Source organism: Notolabrus celidotus, chromosome 1 (assembly GCF_009762535.1).
Source record: "Notolabrus celidotus isolate fNotCel1 chromosome 1, fNotCel1.pri, whole genome shotgun sequence".
Classification (NCBI taxonomy): domain Eukaryota; kingdom Metazoa; phylum Chordata; class Actinopteri; order Labriformes; family Labridae; genus Notolabrus; species Notolabrus celidotus.
Genome location: NC_048272.1, coordinates 32,467,625 through 32,493,816, shown reverse-complemented (window position 1 = coordinate 32,493,816; position 26,192 = coordinate 32,467,625). Strand labels below are relative to the sequence as shown.

General features: G+C 40.4%; 1 protein-coding gene across 2 annotated transcripts in view; it reads left to right on the top strand.

Moving 5' to 3' along the window:
• The window catches only part of si:dkey-49n23.1 (semaphorin-3D), a 110,527-nt gene that overhangs the window by 4,470 nt on the left and 79,865 nt on the right, over positions 1 to 26,192 (top strand). Inside the window, exon 2 of one of the 2 annotated variants that reach the window (XM_034689083.1) lies at positions 14,697 to 14,753. The exons of the other annotated variant lie outside the window; for it this stretch is intronic. The gene's annotated coding sequence lies outside the window, so the exon portion shown is untranslated. The remainder of the gene's footprint in view (positions 1 to 14,696; positions 14,754 to 26,192) is intronic. 2 annotated transcript variants of the gene reach the window in all.

The following is a 26,192-nucleotide window of genomic DNA, read 5'->3' as shown; positions in this document are numbered from 1 at the left end:
CCTGTGTTCAGATTGCTGGCCGTCTTTCTCTCTCGTTTTATTGCCATATCTGCCTCTCATTCTCCATGGATGAAAAAGAAGATCTTCTTTGAGGTTGTACGGCCATTAGATACGCAGGTCTGGTTTTCATTATGGGTTTGACGCAAGTCCTTCCTTCATCTGACCTCTTGATGTGTATCACTGATCTGGACGGAGGACAGTGAGGCTGTGTCAGATTACCTGGAGGCAGAGTTTTGTGAGGTACAAGGTTTGTGTTTTGATTAAACAGAGAAGTAAATCAGTCTCTGTCCTGGCAGGGTCTTATCTCTGGATCAGAGGCTGAGTTTGATAAACACACCCTAAAACAAGGGTTCATGCACATCCCCTGTTTCACACTTAGAGCACAGTTTAGGCTCTTTTCTTTTTGCTTTGCTGGTATGTCTGTGCACTTCTGTGTCTCAGAAGATCCTGGAAGAAATGTCATAAGTTTTTTCCAAAAACATCGACTAAAGTTGATGACTCAACTTTTAACTGATGAGTTAACATGTTTTAAAGTCAGAGGTCAGTGCTACTTTCACCAGATCATGTTTTGCCACAACCCTCAGCTCATCCAGGAGTTGCGACACTTGTTACACACAAAGATGAACAGTATTAAAAGTGGGATTCAAAGTCATGATATCTTGTAAAAATTCTTCTCTACCTTTCAGTCCTGCAGATTTTTAACTCGGATTGTTGTCTTAGGAACACCAGGAGGTTTTCCTCAAAGATCACTACCAGCTCTCATCTTTGACTTCCATTGTCTTGGGTGTGGTGTCTTCAAAAGATGCTGGGGTGAATTTCAAACATCTTGTTCACGTAATTTTTGATAACAAATAAAGAACGACTCTACTCGTGCATACAGTCTTAAAAAAAGACTATTAACAACAATATAAGCTGCTTTTTGGACTGTAAGAGGTCTACTAATGCTGGTTTTACATTTTTTTAGTAATGTGTAGGCTTAAGGCTGATTTATACTTCTGCGTCTCCCCTACGCAGCAGGGGATGACGCGGACATGAGCCCCACATACTTGTGCGTCGGTGTGTCCGTGTCGCACAGCAATTCTCCTCCTAAACACCTGAGGGCAGTGTGGTCTCTCTGATAGCCGGCCACCTGCTTCCGGCCCCGCTACGATCTCTGTTTACTTTTCCACAGCGATTCAGAGCGTGTTCTGTTAATCTACAGCTGATACATGTTACTGTTTATCATACAGACATGATTACATGAAGAATAGAGAGGATGAGATGAAATACACGGCCGATGTGCAGCCGATGTCCGGGATCCCGGAAGTGTTGTAAATGCGGGAAAGACAAAGCCGCCGAGCGGACCAATCACAGGGCTTGAGGTCCGCGTCGGCTCTACGGGGAGTTACATTTTGGAGGAGGTGCACGTCAGCTACGTGCGTAGGCCTCGGCGTAGGTACGGGAGCTACACAGACCCCCGGCATAGGGTATGCCGTTGATTCAACGCAGAAGTATAAATCAGCCTTTAGGTATCAAATACTGGTTTCACTTTGGAACCGGTTCCAAATTTCTAAGATTTTGGATTTGATAAAGCACACGCATTTGGGTTCCTAACGGAGACATAAGTATTTTAGGATGAAACATTACGTCTCGTGTGATGCAACATGTCAAAATCGTGGGGAAAAGGAGCTTTGCAGACTACAACAAACAACCAAAAGTTTGGCTAAGCATCACTAAAAATAATACTCAGCAATGGAGGAAACACATCTGTTGTGATATTTACTTCAACACGGCATGAATTTGAGGGAAGCTTTGTCTTCGATTTGCTGCGGTCTCCTGTTCACTAAAACACTACAGCTGTAGTTAACATCCCGTCACAATCAGGTACACAACACAGGTGAGCTCATGTTCACATTTATATAGAGCTAAACGAAGCTTGTCTACAAATATTTAAAATGTGTTTTTGTTAGATACAAGTTCTCAGAACTCCCGTCCACCTGGGTCCTAGGTGGAGTCCCCTTGGTGCAGAAACTGTTCACTTTAGAGATGAAGGTGATGAATGAGGAGGAAGAGCAAAGTCTCTGCAGTAGAAGATTCATGGTGATGGGATTACACCCCTTTGTCACCAGCGTGTAGGTGTGGAAACTGCATTATGTATGTTGATATTTCTTATGTGTTTTTTTTTTATTTTTCTTTCATTCATTTAAATAATTATGGTTTGTAAATTTCCTTGATCTATCCTGATAAGAAAGAGAGATATTTAATGAAGGAAAAAATAAAAATCCATGTCACAGTTGGCAGATCACTTCAGAGAGCCTAAATGTCCAAACATTAAAGGCAGGCTAACTTTTGTTCTGTTATTATTCATTATTTTTTATACTCCAAAAATAATGGAATCAGAATCAGGAATCAATAAGAACTGGAATCAATAAGTGGACCCAGAATTGGAATCGGAATTTAACATTAAAATGGTACCTAACCCTAGTAATGTGTTCTATCTACTTATATAACCCACTGTCCTGGTCACAGTTACTCTCGGGGCAGAACAGCATCTAACTTTATCATTGCAATGACATGTGTGCATGCACATCAGTAACAGGACATGAGATGTTGATCATGTGACCTGAATCATGTCATGCTGCTCTTTTAGTGTCCATTGATTCAAACTTTAACCCACCAGTTTTCTATGACTAATCCTCCATAAAGTCTGTCTGATATCAGCTCAGTGTGAACTGACCGCTGTGCAGAGTCTGTCTCCTGTCTGTGTGATTTTAAGATGCACCTGACACTGCTGCTGTCACACATACCCTGGCATGCTTTAACTGTCATCCTGTTCATCTTTAATTAGGCTGTAGTGTGTCTCATGCAGTTGATTTTTTATCTAAGCACAGAGAGAAGTCTGCATTCAGTAAGCTCCTCCTGTGTGTCGGCCTCTTAGTCAGGTATGTGTTGTGGTTTTGTTTACAGACCAGCAGAAAAGGCCAGAAGCTGTCCACCCTAGTTACGCCCTCGGTCTGCTGCTGCGGGATCCCAAGGCTTTCCCAGCCTAGATTAGGTTATAAATTTGTACAGCATGTTGTGGGTTCTCCTTTGGGTTTGCTCCACTCAGACTTGGCCAAAATATTTTCCCCTTGAGTTCAGGAGGCATCCTGATAAGATGCCATAGGCTGCATGGAGGCACAGTGCCACATTTTTCTGCCCCTCACTCTCAGCTCATGGAATTTTTTACTGTTCGAAACAAATCTGAAACTGGACAGGATTGGGAATTTGCATTTCAAACCAAGTTTAATTTTCTCTTTACTTCACTTCAAACCTTTATATCAGTTGACATTAGTGTTCTGTGTGTCTATTTGTTTTCTATAAATGTCTGCTATCAGTCCACGTTATAACTTGAGTTGTTGGTGTAATAAAGTCCCTGAATAAAGACGTTTAGACTCTCGTGATCTGGAGAGATTAAGTTATCAGCAACTCTGCTCCTAGCTAACCTTCAATGTCACGAAATGAAGCCAATGCAAAGGTGTGTTAAACTGCAGTTCCTCCAGTGTCCACTTGAGACTGGCTCCCAACGCTAACAATACTCCATTTTCTCCTATATTAAAGGGCCCATGTTTACAGTAAAAGCGAACATGTTTACAGCCTGGAACAGAAGACCATTTTTGGTGGCAGAGCCTCATTTCTGTATTTAGAAAAATAGTTTGATCATTTTAAAGCGAAGGTTTATGCATCAGTTTGCATTATTAGGTCCGTGGCTGATTGTAGCTGATGTAGCTGTTTTCCCGGAGGCTTAACTCTGGACTTCCACTAGATCCGTGTCCAGTCCGTCTTTGATCCGCTGCGGTCAGCTCAACCTCTTGGCTTGGTTTTGAGAATTTCATGACAGTTCTACTTCTTTCTGTGACTTCAACTTTAAAATGACAGAGTTTGCTTGTTTTAGAGAGGAGGTAGCTGCTACAGAGAAATCAGTTTTATATGTAAACCTCAGCAATGTTAAACTCTAAAGAAATCCTCACTAAAAATCAAGCTTAGACGTTAAGTGTTTGGACTGTTGCATGGTTTTGGTGCACCGTGTGCATGCAGAGAAAAACTGGTTGGAATATAGCTGCCTGTGCACCAGGCTTTTATTCATGCAAGAGCAAAGAGCTGGGGTAGTGTGTTCTGCTGTTTCAGTCAGAGTTCACATGGCTGAGCTTCCTGTCCACCACCCTGACATAAACGTTCCAGTTCATAACCTTCCTGAGTCTTTGTGGTGCCCAGATGATTGGAGCACTCCCTGGAAACCACCACAACATGTGTAGGTGCACAGGCTCGTAAACTGACCTCAAAACAAACAGACTGTTCCCATCCACATGTCGGCTGTATGTACTCAGGGATGAGTTGTCTCCAGCTTTACCCATTGAAAAGTGAAGCACTGGTTTGCACTGGTGTTTTCATTTTCAGCCAGATCTGCAGGTGAGCAGCATAGTAAATCAGAAATCATGCACATGGTTTTGCATCATTGTTGATCCAGTGTATGAGGATATGTGTGAACACAGCTAACTTTGACAGTCCTAGAATTTCAGATACTTCTGTCTCTCAAGATGAATTTCATCCATCAAGTTCCAAGATTTGGACCAAGATAATACAAATAAACGTCTTCTTCAGTTTGTTTATATTTCATAATCATGTGCTCAGGAGTTGGAGTTGAACCTGCATGTCTGAGTTAAAGATAAAGCTTTTTATCATGGGAACATTTGACATCTTGGTCACTCTGTCATCCCTCATTTGTCATCATCACTCCACGAGACTGCTCCTCTCTTTGTCCAGAAGTACTGTAAACACTTTTTAACAGACACAGAGATTTTCCCTTCACTGTTTTAAAGCACTCTTTTAAAAACCCAACCTACAGTTTGTTTATTCTGGGAAGTTGATGCTCCCTTTCAACAACACTCAGCTCGACTTTAACTTTCCTTCCAGCGCTTATTTCTCTAAAACTCAAGACTTTTGGAGCTCCTCTGAGTAAATGTAAGGTTAAATTTTGGCACACAAGTAGCCGATGAAGAAGGGGAAGCAGATAACAAATAAATCCTAACAACCACCCAGTAGTTGCTTGAATCAGCAGAGGCATCCCCACCCTTTACCTCAAGGTTGTTGAATGAATGAAAGCTTGAGGCCTTTTTTTTTGTTTCTTTAAGTTTCATCATCCCGTTGTTGCCTATTCATGCTGATCCCCTGGTTAAAACCACAAAATAAAACACTCCCAGCCACGATTAAAATGTCACATACCATAAAACCACACACACTCACATATGCAGACACACCACATTGATGAGGAGCCCAGAATAACATCCTCTTCGTCCTCTGTGGAAGCTATCCTGTGATTGAATAAATCCCCACTTCCTCCAGCCCACAGGTCTCCAGCTTCGGGAGAATCTTGTGTTTGGAGGGCTGGATAGAAACAAACACAGACACATACATGCGCACACACACACACACAAACACACACACACACTTTTGTAAGGCTGAGAAATTCCCCACCTTACATCGCATTAGTGTCTTTACCACAAAGGACAAAACACAAACGACACACCCCAAAGAGAGAGAATGAAATACAGACATACATTCATGACTTCATGCAAAGACTGAGTGTTATCCTACCGGCCTACGTCAGCACTCATTTACCGGCACAAGTCAGGGCTGTGTCTCCACAAAGATAACTTTAGCTGTATGTATGCCTCGCAGCACCGGCACCCAGCTGTTTGTGTGTAACAGTGATCTGGTAGGCTCATGTATAATGGTCCTATTGAAGGTAATGGTCTTTAGGAGGCTCTGTGTGTTTTGTTGTTGTTCCTTCCTCCTCTGCTGTTTCCTGAGTGTGTTTGTTGGTCAAAGGCTAACAGAGGGATGTGAGGACACAAAAGTCATGCAACAATTACAAAATAGGACACTGAATCAGAGACTTGAGGATATTTAGGCTCTGATGTCATGCAGCAGCTAAATGTGTCTCTTTGATGCACTTACAGTCAAATTTTGAGCAGAGAAGTCAAACTTTATTTCACACAGAAATTAATCCAAAAGAAAGTGCAGACAAGCATTTAAAGTATATAGACCGACTGACAGTCAAACACACGGACAGAGAGCAGACCACCCAGTCAGGAGGACATCAGTTTCTCTGTCCCAGAGTACATGACAGCTTAGCTGAGCAGGGCTGAGTTTATCCATCAGCCGCTTCGCGAGGAGTCAGGACAGCCGGGTGTCTGCAGAGGAGCCTGTCTTAAATTGGAGGTCAGGACCCAGAGTGGGTCACTGGCCTGGTTCTTCTTTGGCCCTTACATAACAATGGAGGAGATTAGCTGTGACATGTCATGATGACCATGAGAAAAGGTTTGGGTCAGAATAGAATAAATTAATCTATTCAGTAGATGCTTTAGAGAGGCTCTAAGTTTTGGCTCCAAGGATCACAGTTGGTCTATTCTTGATCTACTTTGGTCTAGACTTAGATATTTTTTTACAAATATTACAATTTTTTTTATTGTAGAGGATAAGATTGAAAGACTATAACGATGCTTTGATTGTTTCACAAATGGGTTAAAAGTTTGACTGCAGGATTTTGGTTTATTCAGGACAACTGAATAAACGCTCAAATCCTCTTTACTTGACCCAGGTACTTTGCACCAGATCATAATGTGTCTATAACTCTACTTTATGGCTAAATACTTTCAAAACTAACAACATTTCCATCAGCCCCAGCTCTGTTTCTCATGCTGATTAGCAGGTGTTACCATGCAGAAATGCTTAACCAAGAGAGAGAATGTGATAAAACTTTATGCAATATATTAGGTTGGCAACGCCATTATGTTAGCATCCTCAGCATTTATCTCAAAACACAGCTGTTTATAGTTACACTTTTGTAAAACAGATATAAAACAGTCCCTGTTAGATTGGGTTTTTTCGTCATTAAATAGCTTTGTTAGCTTTCAGGAATAATCAAGGTTTGAGTTTCAATAAACACTTATATTGTAGTTTGAAATTTGACAGGTTTCTTAATTTTATAAAATAAGGTCATACACTTGTAATATCCACTAAAGTGTTCTTAAAATTACTTAAACTTCTCTGAGTCCACATTGAATGTTAGTTTCAAATGGCATTAGATCTCTGTCTCCCAAATAATAATCACATTTCTTTGACTTATCTGCTGCCCCAACCATCACCTCAGGCACGTTTTTGTGCTCTTGATCCTACTTGGCTTGACTAACAGCACATCATTAAAATTAGCTTGCGGACAAAGTCGAGAAATGACTGTAGATGGGAACTCTTAGTGCCATCTATTGAAGAATTAGCTACTGTCTGCACCAGAAATCTGCATCTTGTTTTCTTTTTTGTGAACCCCAGAAAGAGTGTTTGTCACAGTCTGTATGGAGAGCAAAAACAGGCACAACTTAAAACCTGCTCATTTTAATTAGATGACAAGAAAATGTGTTTTTTTTTGGGGTTCAAGCACTGATGCTAGTCAGAGTGATCCTCTGTGTGTATACCGTATACCGAGAACTACTGGTACTAGAAACAGATGAACACACACTTTGTAATTGACCAGGAAATTACAGTGTTCATGTTCCAGACATACACTTAACACAGACGAGGAAGTCTTGGCTTGAAGTCGTTTTTGCCCTCCATCATTTTAAGTCTCCCAAACCTGACTGATTCACCGATGTCAAAATGTGAGTTCATTTATGTACATTTTTGACATTTCATCAGACATCACTCTGTATCTCAGCCAAACTGAATTCACATTATTCAAAATGTTTGTTTTACATTAACTGATGATCCCACACGGGGAGGACGATCACAGATGGAGAATGTCAGAGCATGTTTGAGTTAGTGTCCATCACTCGGTGAGAGGACATCTCACTATATACAAAAGTAACTCAACACTCATCTAGCTAAGAAACATTAGCACAAGGGAGAGATAATGGTATGAGTGTGATTTAGGATGAATGTGTCAAACTGTTGAGTTATTAATGTCACTCAGGTCTGATGAAATGAATCAGTGTTACTAAAGAAGGTCCGGTGCTGCCAAAGGAAACAGACTGATAACCACCTGCTGCTCTTAATCCATCTTTTAGACTTTTAGATTTACTTTTTATTTGTTATCTGCAGCTGAAACTCTTCTGAAGAATCTCATCCATCTCTTTATAACACATTGAATTTATCTCTTTTTTTCTGTCTGAGTCTATAAAACAAACACTTGAGTCATGCTGAAGTATAGACTGAATACAAAGTGTAAATAGATCAAGAGTTCAAAAAGTGAAGTCAATGTAGAAGAGTGTGTAATCTGCGTTCTGTTTAATGACCAACAGGGTGCTACAAGGGGGTAAAAGTGGGCTGATTGTATTAAAGTCTTTCTTCTTAGTAGTAAACATTTCCTGATGAGAATTTGGCCTCAATCTCTATTTTATAATCTACTTTGAAATAATATGGAGTTCATTTTGTAAACTTGATGGTCTCGTTTAGAATAACAAAAACCCATAAAGTAGGGTATGTATTTCAGGCGTGGCTGCCCTTGAACTAAAAACTGACCATTCATTTGGCTCTACTTAATACAGTTTATGTCATGAGTCACTTTTGTGTAGTATTTTCTTTGCTGTATTCTGCCTTTGATATCTGGTTTTATTTTTTAGATTCACCTTGTGTTTCATCCCTGTTTATATTCTGTACTGGTTATGTTTAGTGATCCTTGTGTGTGATTGTAGCGTATCGTGTTTCCTGTTTTATTTTGTAGTGATCGCTCCCTGTGCGTCTGGTTTAGCTTGACTTCCTGTGTTTTCCCTCCTGTCTGACTGACTACACCTGTGCCTTGTTCTCACCCGTGCCCCCTTATTCATTATCCAGTGTGTGTGTGTGTGTATCATAGACTGTATAGTAAATGGAAGTAGTATCCGTAATGTCACCGATCTTTTTCTGAGCGCTGATTTGAAGCCAGTTGTGGTGCCATACTGGAAATGTTGAACTCATCCTAACTTTGTCCTAGCTAGTGTGAGGTAAAGAGTCCATGTCCTTTTTTGGCCAAAACTCGTAGTCTCAACATCTTCTGAACTGTTGCGTTATAAAAACAATTCCCCCCTGTACAGTGTGTGTGGATAGAGAAAATAGTTGTTCAGCCCTAAACTGTTTTTTTAACCAGGTTGTAATCATGTTTATTATTGCTGCAAAGATCATCTCTTTTTGAATTGGTGTGTATGGTTTCTGGTGTTTCTGTTGTTTCGAGCGGACGCTCGAAGAGCGGCAGTTTGTCTTACTTCCACATGGACTTTATATCTTAAGACGGAGGTTGCTGTTTGGTGTGTGTATAGTCTCTGTGTTTCCTCCCTTCTATATTGGCTTTTGCTTCTCCAAACTGTGACATTATGATTTGTATAAACCCATTCTTTACTCGCCAAAAGTAGCATCAAGTTAATACCACAGTTCATTCAGACGCTTCGCATTGGTTTGAAATTTAAATGAGCAGAAGAGCATAGTTTGCATTTGGTGTCTGGGCTCTGACCTCATCACTCAGTGCAGATTTATTTTACTTGCAGATATCAGAGTGCTAAGATAATATGTTAAACCCCCGAGCTTCAGCCTGCAGGTGGAAGTGGGGCTGACAATGTGAGCATGGTACTGGTGCCGAGCAGTGGTGACAATGACAGGGCAAAGGGAGAGACCGGAAATCTGTCAGCGTGAATAGACTGCCAACATGCGATCATGTCAGGCAATTGTGAAAATTACGTAAATTAAGTTTGTAAAAGTGGCTAGGAGTGAAATGATTCATCGAGACAGTTAGACAAAATTATTTGCAGAATAAATTAATAGTCGATAATTAGCCAAAGATGTCATCAAGCATGTTTAGTGTGCCGTGCGGGGACATAACATTGTTTTCCAGAGTCGAATTGTTAAAGAGTGAGTCGTTGAGTTTGCTGAGTGTAGCACATGTAAAACAGTGACCTGGATGCGACAGAAATACAAAACATACCAACATGATGGAGGCAGATGCAACACCATCATGATTTAAAAACTTTGAAGACCTCAACATTATAAAGACAAGTTTTACGTGTTCTTTTCCCTAAAAATGACTCCCCTGTATTTATTTAATCACATTGTGTTTGAAAAATAACAAAAAGGCACAACCACACCCATCCAGAGAACATCTGTCTGTGTGGCCTCTGTGTACGTTGGCACATAAACAGCCCTCTCCCCTCAGAAGCTCCATTAGACTCTATTGTATCGTAGGTTTGTCTGGCGCACTAATTAATAACCTCTTATCAGGACTGAGGCAACAATAAAGGATTTCTGCCAGGCCAAACGCTTCCTTCCTCTGCATAACCATCTGAACAAACCTTTGCAGCTGGCGCCAAGAGACCCAAACACAACACACACACACACACACACACACACACACACACACACACACACACACACACACACACACACACACACACACACACACACACACACACACACACACACACACACTGGAATAAAGCAATATTACAATATTATGGAAATACTCCTATAAAAAGGATTCAGACAATGACTTCCTCAGGGACATTCAGACTGCCCTCATTGAGCCTGCTGCTAACCTGTAAACCAAAGACGTGGATTGAAACTTGGTTCTATTAAAACACGGGCTCTGCAAAACCAAAACAACTGATAACGTTTGATCTCATTTAAACAGCTATCAAGTCTTGTGAGACCTCTAACGTCATATTTGGACTTGAGTCATGTCACTTAAATCAAATTCCTGGCACACAAACATACATCACTTGTTTCATGGAGGTTTTTTTAATAAAATTGAATTGCCAGTCAGCAGTTTTGAAACTACATAAAGAAGAATTCTGGTTGTCTGTTTGCAAGGATGACTGAATGTGCACAGAGGTCTACAGAGGAAGATAAATCCAATTTATGTTGCAAGCACATTAGCATTGTGAATCAAATTCAATCAAAATGCAGGACCTTGGACTTTCCTGGGGTTATAAAAACTCACAATCATCATCCTCCTCCAATCAAAACAGCCGTGGTAATCAAACAAAAACAAGGTTCAAAAATAGTGTCCAGTGTTGAAATAGGCAGGATAAAAGCTAGTTAGTTACGAGGTGACATGGGTCAAGTCCCCCACTTGGGTCTTTGCCCCTAGTGGGGGACTTGAGTTTAAGTATCTCAGGGTCTTGTTTCGTAAGTGGGGGTAAAACGGAACGTGAGATTGACAGGCGGATTGGTGCAGCGTCCGCAGTTATACAGGCAATGTACTGGACCGTCGGGGTGAGAGGGAGCTGAGCCGGAAGGCAAAGCTTTCAATTTACGAGTTGGTCTACGTTCCAACCCTCACCTATGGTCATGAGCTGTGGGACTTGACCAAAAGGATAAGATCTTGGATACAAGTGGCTGAAATTAGTTTCGTCCGAAGGGTGTCTGGGCTCAGCCTTAGAGATAGGGTCAGGAGCTCAGACATCTGGAGGGAGCTCGGAGTATAGCCACTGGTCCTTCCCGTTGAAAGGAGTCAGCTGAGGTGGTTCAGGCATCTGATAAGGATGCCTCCCTTTGGAGGTGTTCCGGGCACATCCAACTGGGAGAAGGCCCCGAGGAAGACCCAGAACTGTTTGATGGATTATATATCCCACCTGGTCTTAGCCTCGGGATTCCCCAGGAGGATCTGTAAAGTGTTGCTGGGGAGAGGGATGTCCTCTGCGACCCGACCCCAGATAAACGGAAGAAAATGGATGGATGTATGGAACGACATAGGGTTGTTTTATGATGTGTTCAAGGTCATCAGGTCAGTAATGATTGTTAGACAGAATTATATAATGTCATCGATAAAAAAGAGCATACCAGATCTGATTTAAAAGTCAATGAGAGTGTATTTCATTTGAATAAGTAATGTTATGTATTTTATGTGCACTGTTTTTATGCTGGTGAGAAACATTTAGTTTTTTATGTTTGTGAATACATGAGAAACAGACGATAAATCAATCTTGAAGTTGGTCTTGAAATGTAACAATATTTTAGTCCGACAGCTCACAGGCGGCGCTCCATTAAAGCACTTTGGTGTCTTAAGGGCACACATTTTTGTTGATCCTCAAACATGTTTTTTAAGTTATGTTTTGTGGCCTTTCTGCCTTTATTCAGAGAGGACAGCACAGTGCATAGAGCAGGAAACTGGCAGAGAGAGGTGGGAGATGACATGTGGTAAAGGGGTCGAAGGCTGGAGTCAAACCTTAGCCGCCCACTTGAGGCACGCAACCCTGCCTGGAACACGCGACTTAACCACAGACTGTATAATAAATGGACTTAGTATCTGTGACATCACCCATCTGTTTCCTAACTTTGTCCGAGCTAGTGTGAGGTAAAGAGGCGGGCTTTGAGCCTCCTCGCTAACAGCTACAGTGTTCCCGCCTGTCAATCAAGTCAGCCATGTCCTTATTTGGGAAAAACTTGTAAGTTAAAATCTTCAAAAATACTGAGTTATAAAAAAATTCACTCCTGTACAGTGTGTGCCAATAGAGGAATGAGCTATTCAGACCTAAACCCTTTTTTGAATCAGGCTGTAAACATGTTTATTTCTGCTGTAAAAATCAGCTTCTTTGAATGGGTGTGTATGTGGTTTTAGAACTTCTTCAGCCAGTCTCAAGTGGACACACGAGGAACTGCAGTTTGTCTCACTTCCACATAGGCTTCATATTTTAAGAACGGAGGTTGCTGCTTGGACTTGACCACAAGACCAAACTGCTCTAGGGGAATTTATAAGCTCCTGTGGTGACTCAGGGATTGTGTGGTTGGTTGGATGGATACCTGCTCAGTGATTGGTCAGGCAGAACAAAATCAGACATCTGAATATAAAATGTTGAACACAAACACACTTTAGGCTGAATGAATGAAGGGAAATGGATTAGTGGCTCTGAATGTCTGGTTGAACTTTCTGCCTAAACACATCATGCTGTCTTAACTACTACCATCATTGTAGTGGACTCTGTTGGCACGCACGGTGAGAAGTAGCATGGTCACAGTTAACAGCTGTTTAACAGATGTGCTGGATGTGTTTGTCATGTTACAATAATACAATTCTTCCCTTTAAAGACCAACTAAGTCAGGTAACACAGTTGGTACACGTTGGTCTTGTAAAGTAGCATTACAGTCCGGACAGTAACACATTTATATTTATACTCAAACATTTATCTGCTTATTTAAAAGCTCCCACGTGCAGAGTGATATTATATTCTCCTCCATTCATTCTGCACACATTGTACATCACTGTCTGCTCCCTGCTGGGCTCTCTTTGGTCTGCACAAGTCTGAAAATAACAGACTGAAAAACACACACACATCATACACACGGAGCATAAACACACAGTGCATGTTATGTCATGAAAATGAAAATGAAAGGCTTTGTTTTAATTCATGTCCTCAGAGGAGACGTTTATTTGACTTACAGCAGGACAATGTGGTTCACATGAAGGACTTTATTTAGGAGGCCATTGTTTCTGCTCTGGAGCTGAATAGGAGGCTGGAGAGTGTGTGTGTGTGTGTGTGTGTGTGTGTGTGTGTGTGTGTGTGTGTGTGTGTGTGTGTGTTGTATTTGTGTTTTCCCATGAGTGTTTTTGTTCATCCGTCTCTGAATTTATCTGGTCTTCTGAAAGTTTCAGTATTATTAACTGAACATGGTCGTCTTAAAGAAGTGGCTCTCTGTTGTTGATGGTGGCATGTTGAGTTCAGTTCTTGCTCCTGGGTATACAGCCAGATGTGATTTTCATTGTGATGAACACACAAGCTTCTAATTTATTTTTCATAAAGAAGAGAAATCATTACTTTTGATTGTTTTATTGATTTTGGTGAGAGAAAAAATATAATCATATAAATTAACTGGTGATCTCTTGGACTTCTCTCCAAAGCTTGCTAATAAAACTAACTACAAAAACAAACTGAAACAGGTTCTTAATCAAAACTTAGAAATACACAGCTTTATAAGTATGCTTCAAAGTAAGATGCTTTATGTTTCCCTCAAGCACTGCTTGATGCTGATGTGCTGTCAACTGAGGGATCAAATATATCTTGTATGAATTTGTTTGGTAAATATACGGTTAACTTACTTATTAGTTCTGTACATATTTTTTATTAAGTTGTACTTATTTACCTTTTAATTTCTAATAATTTTTACTAATTATATTTGTTTATGCTCTTTTTTTTAGCACTATCCACTTTGCTGCTGTAACACTGCAAATTGCTCAGTTGTGGGATGAATAAAGGATTATCTTTTCTTATTTTATACGCACTATTTGGATAGACATGAAATAAGCTCAATGAGAACGTTGCTCATGAGAATTTTAGATATCCATAATTGTTAACAGTCTGTTTATTTTAGGTATAAGCTCAGCCTCAGTAAGTTCAATAAAAAACATCATGATGTGTATTAAAATAATGCTGGATGGGGCGCTGGTGGCTTAGCGGTCTAAGCGCCCCACGTACAGAGGCTGCAGTCCTCGTCGCAGGGGTCGCTGGTTCGATTCCCGACCGGTCGACCATTTCCTGCATGTCTTCCCCTGCTCTCTGCTCCCCACATTTCCTGTCTCTCTTCAGCTGTCCTATATAATGGAGGCAAAAAGCCCCAAAAATATAACTTTAAAAAAAATAAAAATAAAAAAATAAATAATGCTGGATATTAATTTCATGTTGGGTTGCGACCTTTAATCTTCTGCTTTTTTTTAACCCAACCAGCATTCGACCACCGCTGAATTGTGGAGCTTCACATAAATCACATTTCGTTGTCACTGGGTAAGCTCGGCACTAATCACAAAACACTGTTTTAAACTAAATAATAAGAGGAAAGGCAAACTTTCACACTCTATAACTGGGCTCAGTTTGGTATTGTTGACAGAGCTAGGGATCAGGATGATGGAGGGAGGAGATAGGAGTGCAGAACATGTGGTTGGCAAAGAATTAAAGAAAAGCAAATGTGTTGTTTGTTTGGAATCACTTTTTTTATTGACACAGAAGAGAAACTCTGTGCAAGCTGAAGTATTTGTTATTTGATCACCGATCAAGATGATCGTGAGAAACCCCACGCATACACGCAGAGAGCTCCACACAGAGAGGCTCAAATCCACTTTATTCCTCTGGAACCATACCTTCAGATTTTAAGGGGACCGTCACGTGTCAAACGCTTTTCAGTGCCCCCCATGAGGGACAAACTATTTTATGATGAACCACAAATACAGTAAATTACAGGACACAATAACACCCTTTAATTTATTCTAATCCCTGCATACCACACAGAGACACAGACACACATGAACACGCATGAACCCACACAAAGAGCTCTGAGCAGCATTATCTGGAAATGCTTTTGGAAGAATCTTATAATGAAGTCACTCAGCAGCTGAAGTGTTTTCTCCGCTTTGATCACAGGAAACAGAAAATAGTTTTATAAAGCCAAATGACTGTTTTTCAAATGTTTCAAATTCTGAAGTTCTTTGTCACGATAAGGTGGTGGGGGGTAAGGATTGTGATGGAGAACAGATTAATCATTGTGAGAGCAGAACAATAGACCTGGTATGTAAGATCATTATGAGTGCAGGTAACCTTAGTGTGTGGCTGCAAACTGATGCATAAGCCGCTTTCACTCATGCACTTGCACCTAAGCCTATGAGGACATTACCTTGAGAAGCTTCAACCAGTTTAACCAGACATTTAACGCACTTTAAAAACTCTGAGGGGGCTGATGTGTGAGCAGTTTAGGCTGTGAGCTTCTTTTGTTGTGTTGTTGAGGCTGCACTGATGGTAGTTGCTTCATAGTTCTTTTTTCTTTCCTTAGTTATTGACTTGATTTGTTGACTACCTCTTTGTTGACATTAAAATACATCAACGTATATTGGATTGATACCATTAGTGGTGTCTCTCCTGGCCTAAACCAAACCAAGTACCTCCAGTCATTGATGAGCATCTGGTCCTGTGAACCTCTCTGTGTGTGAGGAGGAGCTACAGACAATGTTCAGACTCCTATTCAGTGGGATTACATACTTTTATTAGGCAAGGAGACAGTCAACCGTGTCTTGTCTTGAGATTCCTGTACTCCTGGATTGATATTATAGACTGTATAAAACCTGGATGTCGTCTCAAAGATGTCTACCTTTTGTTTCTGAGGAAGTGTTATGAAGCCCAAAGATGACGGTCCCAATTTAGAAATGTGTACTCTAACTTTCAGCTCATTTAAAAACAGGCAGAGATGAAGCCGAGGCAGGATGAAAGAATAAACAGAACAAAACCAATTTTTTTGTAGCAAGCATCTTCTGCTCCAAAAACAAACAAAGGGGGGATGTTGACATGGGACCTAATGGTGTTCTTTGGCTTTTGGAGCCAGCCTTAAGTGGACACTTCAACATTTACTTCTCTTCCAACACTGGAACTTACTGCTTGGTTAAAAGTCTTGATAAGAAGAAAACATTTGTGTATTTCTCAACTTTAATGAGTAGTTAAGGTTCTTAAAATAAAAATCTTAAACTCTTTATTTTAAACTCTCAATTCCAACAGGCTAACTCTTACTTTATGTACTACACCTTATGGTCTGATGGCATGTTCTGTGGTGGACCAAAGAGTCCCTTACTTTTTAAGTTGTTGTTCCTGTTTAAGGAAGTCTTTTGGGGAATTTTCGTATTATAATTATAATGAAACACGCAAATGCAGGTTCAGTCATGTGGGACTTTCAGCTGACTCACTTCCTGAAGTTAAAATGTAGTCAGTGTTTTTCAACACCGCTGCACATGGACGATGATTCAGGCAGAAGAACCTCACTGACTTTGATCTGAGGTGCAGAGCGCCCTCGCTCTCTCATGTCATCATTGTTACGGAGTCATCCATTTCAGATCAAAGCTTTTTGAAGCTGGTTCAGTCTGAAAAATTGTATTACTTCATGATAAATATAAGCTCATTTTAAATTTAATGTCAGCAAAACATCTTCAAACCACTTTACCACCATGCTGCTTCACTTCTTTCAACAACACTGAACCGAACGTACCGAATACATAACTGAATATATTATTAAATATATTATTTTGGTTTTTAACATCTGATATGTTTTCCCTTACTTGCAACCTTTTTGGAATTAAGGGTGTAAAATCAACATCTATAAAATTCTCTGATTGTTTGTGCATTCGTCTTTTATTCTATCAGTGAACATTTTGGTTCTCACGAGCAGACAAAAAGGACACCAGCTAAAAAAGCAGTGTATTGTGTATTATATCGACGTGTGAGTGTGTCTGTCCACACACTGCCCTTTACAGATGAACTGGTCTTTTTACAGATGTAGTAGAATACTTTCTTGTTTCCCAGAGAAACTTTATTTGCTTCCTGCTCCTCAAATCAAAAGAAACAATCCAAACCGGCTGGTAAAGTTTAATGTCAGGCACTAAAACCACACAAAAGCTGGTGAGTTTGTGACGCTTTTTCCCCCTTGGATGTTCTAAGAAAGAAGTGTCGTTTTTATTTTTATTACAGCTGTTGAAAGACAGTCTCCATCAGAGACCGTTTTTCCTGTAACATTGTCAGAGTTGGGAATATTACATCTGTAGTCGGTCAAATAAGAGACAAGTATTTCTGCCACTTGGGTGTGTGCATCAGTTTGGAGATACACAGATTTGCTTGTGTGTGCATGAGTTTGAGTGTATTCAGATTGTGTTACCAAAGTTTGTTAAGTTTGTCTGTGTGTGTCCAGCTGAGTGTGTAGGAGTGCAGGGTGTATCTGGTAAAATCAGTATCAGAGCGATGAGAGATAAGGAGGCAGTGGGAGTAGATTATCTCTCTGCACTCTGATATCTTATCACGGCAGCGATTCAGATCACAGACACATTATACGTGGAAGCACACACATCCAAAAACCTGGGGTGTGTGTCCGCTACATTTCTCAACTCTGTCAGCTTCTTTGGCTGAAAACCAGCGTGCATGTGATGAAGTTATTTGACTTTAGAAACTGGGGTTAGACTGATGTCTTCTTATGTTTCATGCTCACGTTGGTCTGATTAGCTGCACCTGCATGCTAACCAAAAACTCAGAGAACTTCTGTGATATTTTCCCATTTGATATGAGCAAAGCATACGCAGGACTAAACCAACAGCTAAACCACAGCCCGAAGTTTCCCCATATCCATCACAGTTGGGAAAATAGAAGAATGACAACAAGCTGTCATCTTCACCAGTGTTTTATTTTTCATCACGGAAGGAAGACACTGTGGAGGCTTAGCTGAATTCAAAATAAAACCAAGATTTGCATAAAGGCACAAAAAAAGCATGCAATTAAAGAAGCAACACTTAAATTTTGGACCTTAAATGCATCACAATGAATGTGTTAATAGTGACAATCGAGTTGGAACCGTGCATTTCTAGGAAAGGCTTGAAACTCCCAGTAAACTGTTGTCTATAAGAGCACAACAATACGCAGTGTGACACATTTCTAAGAAAAAAAAGTCAAGGCTGTGTCATTCTGCAACAATGATTCACATCCTCTCACCGAGCTTCCCCCGAAAGAAACCATTGTTCAGAGAGAAAACAGCCCACAGTCAGGAGCAGTCAGAAGTCACTGCAGCGCTCTAACTTCACCGTGACTGAATTGTAACTGCAAAATGAATTTAACAGATGAGATCCATCTTTCTGTCACCTTCAACAAGAAAAGAAAAAAACTGTGGTCTCTCTGACAGAAGTGATGGACCGCAGTTTGTAAAAAAGTTTTTCACAGTTGTTTTCTGTAACGAAGACGTCAGTCGGTCTTGCAGAAAGAAACAGAAGTCTTTCTTGTTTGTGTTCCTTGTTTGCTTGCTGGTTTTGTGCGTGTCGTTCTTTCAGCTTTGTGTGAAACTGTGCTGTTCACTCTCTGATGGGGGTTCTGCTGCTGCTGGTCAGAGTGACAGCTGTCAGGAGGAATTAAGGCAGCTTTTCTTTACACAGCGAGTGAGGCAGAGGAGGGGGATGAAGACGTGGAAGGAGAAGAGGTGAAGAAAAGTGAGGGGACACAAGTCTTGATATTTAAGCTTCACACGTATTCCCCTTTGTGTGTGTGTGAGGAGGAACAAGGAGGGTCTCTTGTGTGTGTTTGCCTCCCTGCCTGCTCGGTTGTTTTTTTGCTCGGCTGCTCTCAGTGTTCCCAGCGCGGCCGGTGAATAGACGCTCTTTTCAGCGCTCGCTAAGACGCCTAATGAGGGGGGACTACTTTCTCACTCACTGTGTGTCAGTCTAAAGGCTGCAGGGTGTGTGTGTGAGGATTTGGTGGGTGGTTGAGTGTGTGTGCTCCAGTGTCACATACTTTGAAATGGTGTTATACTCACAGCTACGGCTGGCTGCTCACTGGATTGAAAATCTTGATGACAGTATAACCAACTTTGAGCCCAAACAGAAGTAGTCTGACACAGATAATTGAGTTTTCCATTTCTCTATGAAGCCGTCAGGTGTCAAAATATCTTTCTCTCCCCTGGAGCTCAAAACGTGCAAAGACTAGTCTGGTAGTGTTTACTGGTTGACCAAGACCATTTTATTTGAGGACTGTCCTTTTAGTTTGTTTCTCCACTGCTTCATGTCGCAAAATCTTAACTGTGGAGAATGGAGGACTATTAAACTTCATTGACTTTGAAACTTAAACTTCCCACATCTTAGAAATTCAGTAAAACATAACAAAAACAATTAACCACTGACACGAACATAATATCATCAAATGGAGTATTTTCATAGTCGTAAATGTCTGTGGTCTGACTCTGGCATCGTACTTTAAGAATTTGCACTTTTTATCCCTTGTTGGGTCATCTTCAAAGTGAGCTGCATTCTGTAAAATACAGAGAGAGGCGTTTTATTGTGTTAGAGTATTTACCCAGAAGACGGCACTCCAAGAATCAAGCTGTAACTTAGTTATGCAAAGCATGCTGGGAGACATAACAGCCTAGACCAGGCTGGTGGAGCGATGTTTTACAGCTTTTCTCCGTCATTAGGTCAAAAATCATGCATTTAAAGGAAATGGTGGTGGACTATTGAGTAAATTCACTTTTTGGAATCATGTTTGATTTAAGAGAACAAGTGATCAGTGGAGGGTGACGTTAAGAACAGATCCAGGATTTTGCGAAGTAGCTGCCACCTTTTTGCTTTGTCAGAGGTGGAACTTACTAAAATTAAGATTTTAGGCTGCGTAACAACAGGCTGCTGGCAGTTTTCTTTGCATTTCAATGTTGTTTAAAGTCATGATTTAAAGTACCAAGGGAGAAAGAAAATGTATTAAATCATCTATTTGAGTCGTTAAAGGTTTAAATGCTGCAAATCTGTTGTGTTTCTTTTTAAAGTTCAATCATCATTAACAGGAATATAACCTCTTTCAGATTCATAATCTTTGTGGTCACAGAAGATATGATTAGTGGAGATAGAAAGGGTTAATAAATGCTGTTCATTCATGTGTGTATGAACGCATGCTTAATATGCCACCCCTTCAAAAGTTAGCGCCCCAGTTAAAGAAGTCTGGCTCCGCCGGATGCATAACTGGGGTCACAGGCAGAGGATCTTTACCTCCCAGCTATCAACGTTACCTTCGGCTGGGCTCAACTGTCTACTAATAGGATTGCAAACTCCACATGGATGGTAAAGAAAGAGCTGCACGTTGTGGACTTTGCTGAATGTAGCTAAAGTCATCACACAGGAGGGCAGTGTAAACCTTTACCACTCTAAGATGCCTCCAAAACCAGACTACATGTTGTGTGCAGGTGGAACTTGTATCCCTGATTTTATGGTCTATCTTAAAGAACCCCAGCAAGCAGTCACTGAAGAGTTTTTGTCTAATCTTGTTTAAACTGATGTAAAATACAATCTTAAATATATATTTAAGCTCAGTATCATGTCTGTCTTGCCATCTTGCTGCACACTCTGGGTGATTTTATCAGGTGCCGCTAATGCCAAAAATGGGGACAACTTGCAGGTTGCAGAGGACAGCCAGATCTGGCAAAGAGAGATCTTTTTTTTTGCATTGTCCTATTTTAAGCGGTTAATAAAAGAGCCTTATTTACATATCCAGCATTATATAGGTTGAAATGGTTGAATATATTCTGGGGATGTGAAGCATTTGAGCAAGGAGACAAGCTAAAGCACAACATGACCATTTTTTATTAGAGAGTTATGAGTGTTAAACTTCTGACACTTGCAGGAAAATGCTTCATCTTGTTGTAAATATCAAAATCAAAGTAAAACAGCCTCCCATCTCTCTTTAAATTGTTATTTTAATGTGCTACATGTACTAACTTTAACAAAAATACACAGTTTTTATTAAAGTTCAGTTTTGGTAGTTAAAATGACCAGTGATATTGAGTTTGTTCATCAAAGTAAAAAGCTTGTGTCAGTTATTGATCTCATGAGAGCAGTGTTACCCGCTGTTATTGTTCACTCCAGCACAAATTATTACACCTCTCAAATATTTCAGGTCTGAGTTTGAAGAGCAGATAGTCTCCGAGCTCTCAGTGGAACATGCCCTTATCTCCCTGCAGTACATTTTCAGCGTATTTTACATTCTCTGCTACCGGACTTTAAAGGTCCCCTCAGACTGATTGGAATTTCACCGTGTGATGAGCCTGAGCCAGAAGAGAAGACTTATTGACTCCTCAGGCCAACATATGGACCTCTGTGTTATTGCAATATGTCAAAACTGACTCCAGCTCACTAATTCAGGTAATGGCAGATCATTAAAGGGAAATTCCACTAAAGGTTCAAACGTGATGTTCCCTTTGTGCAGGTTGAAAGTTCAGACTTTAGAAGTTGAGGCTATTAAACTCTAAATATTGTGTTTTTTAATTTGTGGAAACTGTATACCGTCAACAAGCTACTTTGGAGATTCTGACAGAAAGACAATCTGATTAAAGGCACTATGAGGAGTTTTCATGTTGTGTTGATTCAGGCGCCCCTCTGGATGAAATCGGTAGTGTTTCTGAAATGAAGACTGCATTTCCCATGAGCACCATCACCCACTGTGGTAAAGATATGTCTCTTTTCAAAGCGCGCATTTGTTATTGAAACAAAAGAACAGATCTTCTATTTGATCTTACTTTTCTTTTATTAGGATGCAGAGTGATGAGGTCATGTGTTGATTTGTGGCAACGTCAGATTATGAACTGTAACGTAACATCGACTAAACTTTTTAAACTCTGATTTATCACCGTTAGCTAGCTTACAAAAGGTGAACAGACGTACCGGTTTAAAGTTACCTGTCACAGCCTCGGTGTCATGATGTGAACTCTGGTGTCCCAATAAATGTTTGAATAATGTATATGTGCACACGATTTAACTCTTTAGTTCTCAAAGAACAGTGAAGCATAAACATTAAATCCTGTTCATAGACAGTTTGCTCTTTTAGCTAGCAAAGCCCTGGTTGTAGAGTTCCTCTGTCTGAAACTTCAACAGTATCAGCCATGAGGACAAAACATTAAGACAAAAGATAATTAACTAATGAACAAACCTTCCTTCTGCTTGATAACTTACTTCGTCACTGATAAACTTTACCAGCAGAGCTTGAAACAGAGGTTTGTATGCATGAAATCTGAACTAGGTACTAAAATTCTGTGTAAAGAAATAACCGCGCTGTCACCGAGAAAGTATGCTTCCACCAAGTCAATACTTGCTGCTATCTGTTGCAGTTTTACTGCCAAACACCAGATATAAAGATGATTTCTTGATACAGTGATATAAAGTTCAACTGGGAGAACAAGGCTCTCTTTGCCACTGGTGGTTAATGTTGCAGAAAGCAGCAGGTTTAAGATCCAAAACGGATTGTTTGGTCGTTCAAGTTCAAGTTCAGTAAAGCTATATATGTATTTACGGTAGCTGGGATGTTCAGACTGATGTGTTACTTTAAGTTAGGCACAAAACATGAGTAACTTCTCCTTACACAACTTGTGAAAAGTAGAAAAGTAATATGACATTTGTTTAAGCTTCCTCAACCTCTTGTAGTAGTAAGAATATTTGAAGATGTTCACCGTGGCAGCTTCACGTTTAACTCTTTGTCTCAGCGACAGAAAGATGTCAACTTCAGATTAGAGCAGATAAATAACGCTGAATTAATGCCTGCCCCTCATTATCATAAATAAAACCCACGTGCAGAATCAGAACAAGATGTTGCACTGAGACACAGCTGGGTTTAATCTAAACAGGCAGCAGTAAACACTCACAGTAAATACCATCAGACTAATGCAGCCTTTAATGGAGACCAGTGATGAAGACAGTATGGACTACAGTACACCAAAAATACCATCACTGCTTCAATTCTTTATAATAACATACAATAATAAATCTGGTGATTTCTTTATAATGAGCCTCAGTCATCAAAATGTCTAAAGGTTGCCAGGTACCCTGCTGTAGATCCCCCTCTCACACATACGTTTGGATGTGATGGATGTTTAGTATTTTAAAAGGTAACAGCAGGTTGCCTGGAGAGTTTTTTTAAGACACACACTCTCCCTTTAAAAAAGAAGAAAAATATCTCTAAAGCTGGAGTGTGTTGAGGCAATAACAAACCCAGAGTCCCCGCTGGTCAGCTCTTTATACTCCACCCTTCCCCAAACCCCAAAGGCAGGGGCCAGGAAAAAGCAACCATCCATCTCAGCCGACGGTGCCCATACATCACTCACAGTGCACATGAGTGATTATGAGCTGTTAGGCACACACGTTCATCATACATCACATGAAACACTGGAAAATAAAGAATACCAGATAAAAGCAGAGATGAGAATAACACGGTTCATTCCTCTGATCAGAGGACTGCGTGCAGCTTAATTACCTTGTTCCCTCACTCTCACAATAAGCAACAGTTTCCCTCTGGTCGTCGTCCAGCTTCATTCCTGAGTTGATGAAAAGAACGAACGAAAAGCAAACACAGGAACAAAGTGCTAAAAGAAAACTTCACGCTGCACCTGCATGCAGGTCGTTAAGAGTCTCTGAAGTCTGCCAGGAAACACAGAGACAGACGCTGATGAGGAAAAGACTCGGGTATCTGGGTAACTGATTTTATTTCATTAATTTAAGAAGAAAATGTTACCAAAACTAAATTCACAAAATTTTTTAATTAACATTTTTGGAATACTTGTGACTGTAAAGGATACAGACAGGAGACAAAGCTGTTATATTAATTATAATAATAAACTGTGGAGCACCTTTCATAACCAGCACACAAAGTTCTTTACAAAGGTTGCAAATATAACAGGTTATAAAATAAAATGCTAGTGTTATATCCATCAACTCCAAATCTCTACTCACAGATCTTACAATTAAATTCTGTATTTTTACAGATGTTGGTACGACAGGTGTTTTTGTTTCTGTTGGTGGTATGTTAAAGGAACAGCGCATAATAAGACAATCCTTACTGGACTAACGTTGTTATGTTTTATATATATATGAAACCGTAGATTTCTACATTTTGAGAAAATTCGAAAAATTAATTCCTTCGTGGGTCACCTTTTTCATTTTACATGTGACGTCAAGTAGTTGATCTGCAACGGTAGCACCTTCAAAACTTTCCTTGCGTGAGGGATGTTAATGCCAACACAGTATAAGTAAAGAGGAAAATCATGAAGAAGTTACTCTCATTGTGGATCAAAATGAAAAACAATCAAAGAGGTGAGGAGGCTTCATTACATATTTATTTAAACAGAACCAAATCCCAACAAATGTTATCTCAAAACTCTTTACAGACAGAGCAGGTCTAGACCATACTCTATGTTATATTATTAACAAAGACCCAACATCAAGACGGGATAAGATCCAGTCCCATTTTACAGACAGGACTCAGTCTGATCTCATCTTAATCCACCATGAGCAGAGCACTTTGAAGCATTTAGCAAGTTACAGTGGTAAGGACAAACTTCCTTTAACAGGCAGAAACCTCGAGCAGGACCAGACACATGTAAGACACACATCTGCTGAGACTGAGTTGGAGAGAGGGATAAAGGGAGATGAAGAGAGAGAGAGATGGATATCATTGCTGATAATCTCATTGTACTCTGTAAGTCATAAAGAGGCATTGGGATAAGAGTTAGACTATTTCCACGTCAGTTAAAACTTCTCACTGTGTTTTTATGGAAGAGAGGACAGTATGAGTTTTCTTTAGATACTTACCTCATTATTTGTAGAGCGAACTGTGTTGAGAGATTTAACTTTAAAAGACCGACTGACTAGTTTTCAGAGCTATGGTTCTTGAAAGCCTGAGACAACATATTTACTGGATGTTCAGACACTCTGAAGCGAGGTTGAACATGCTAACATGTTCCTGATATGATGTACTCGTCAGGATATCTTCTCTGCTGTAGATTAAGTTATTGTTCATCACAGTGCGTCATTGGAAACTTTGAATCTATCTTTGTTTTTGTACAGACGTAACTTGTCTTGACTCTCAAATCAGGACAGAATTTCTCTTGCATGTTGATAAAACGGTATAAATGTTAAATGGCTGAAGCAGTTTCTTAGAATTAAAGTGCCTCTGCCTGTTTGTTCTGGACTTCCTACAACATTGTGTCCACAAACTGAAGCCTGTGACAGATAAATAACAGGCTGCAGGTGTGTTTGTTAAAAGCTTCACAATGCGCCTGGAGAAAGCGAAACAATATGTGACTAACTTAAAGGACATGCAAGGTTGTGTAAGAGTTAAGAGGCCCATTTCCTATTCCTCTCTTTCCTCACGGTGCCATCTGGAAGTGGATGACATCAGCTTTCTTCCTCTTCCCAGAAACCCCCGGAGAGAGAGAAAGAGAGAGAAAGAGGGAGAATTTCCTCGAGGCCTTGCACAGATAGAGTGATGAGAGAGAACGAGGTTAAAAGATAGTTTCCTTTTCCCAGAATTCCTCGCACATAGCAGCTCAGTTCCCATAACGCTGTTTGTTTGTCTTGAACCACAGCCTGGGTCGTCCTGGTGGAAAAACAAGACATGCACTCGTCTCGGGGTGTGTCTCTCACTTGACCTCAAAGTCTTTCATGTGAGAATTAAACTGGTGTGCTGTTTCGTCCCATCATACTTTCTGTCCGTGTGCAGTAAGTCAGAAACAATGAGCCTGAGCTGTGTTTTTGTAGCTCACTGGACTGTGGAGGTTAATCTTGGGTCGACACTGAATCAGGATCAGGACGCTGATATGCAGCCTGACATCACATTTGGGTGAGCCTCTTTCCTCAAGCTTCTGTAGGGTGTAAGCATTTTCTCACTGAGGGGAATTTTCAGCTTTTT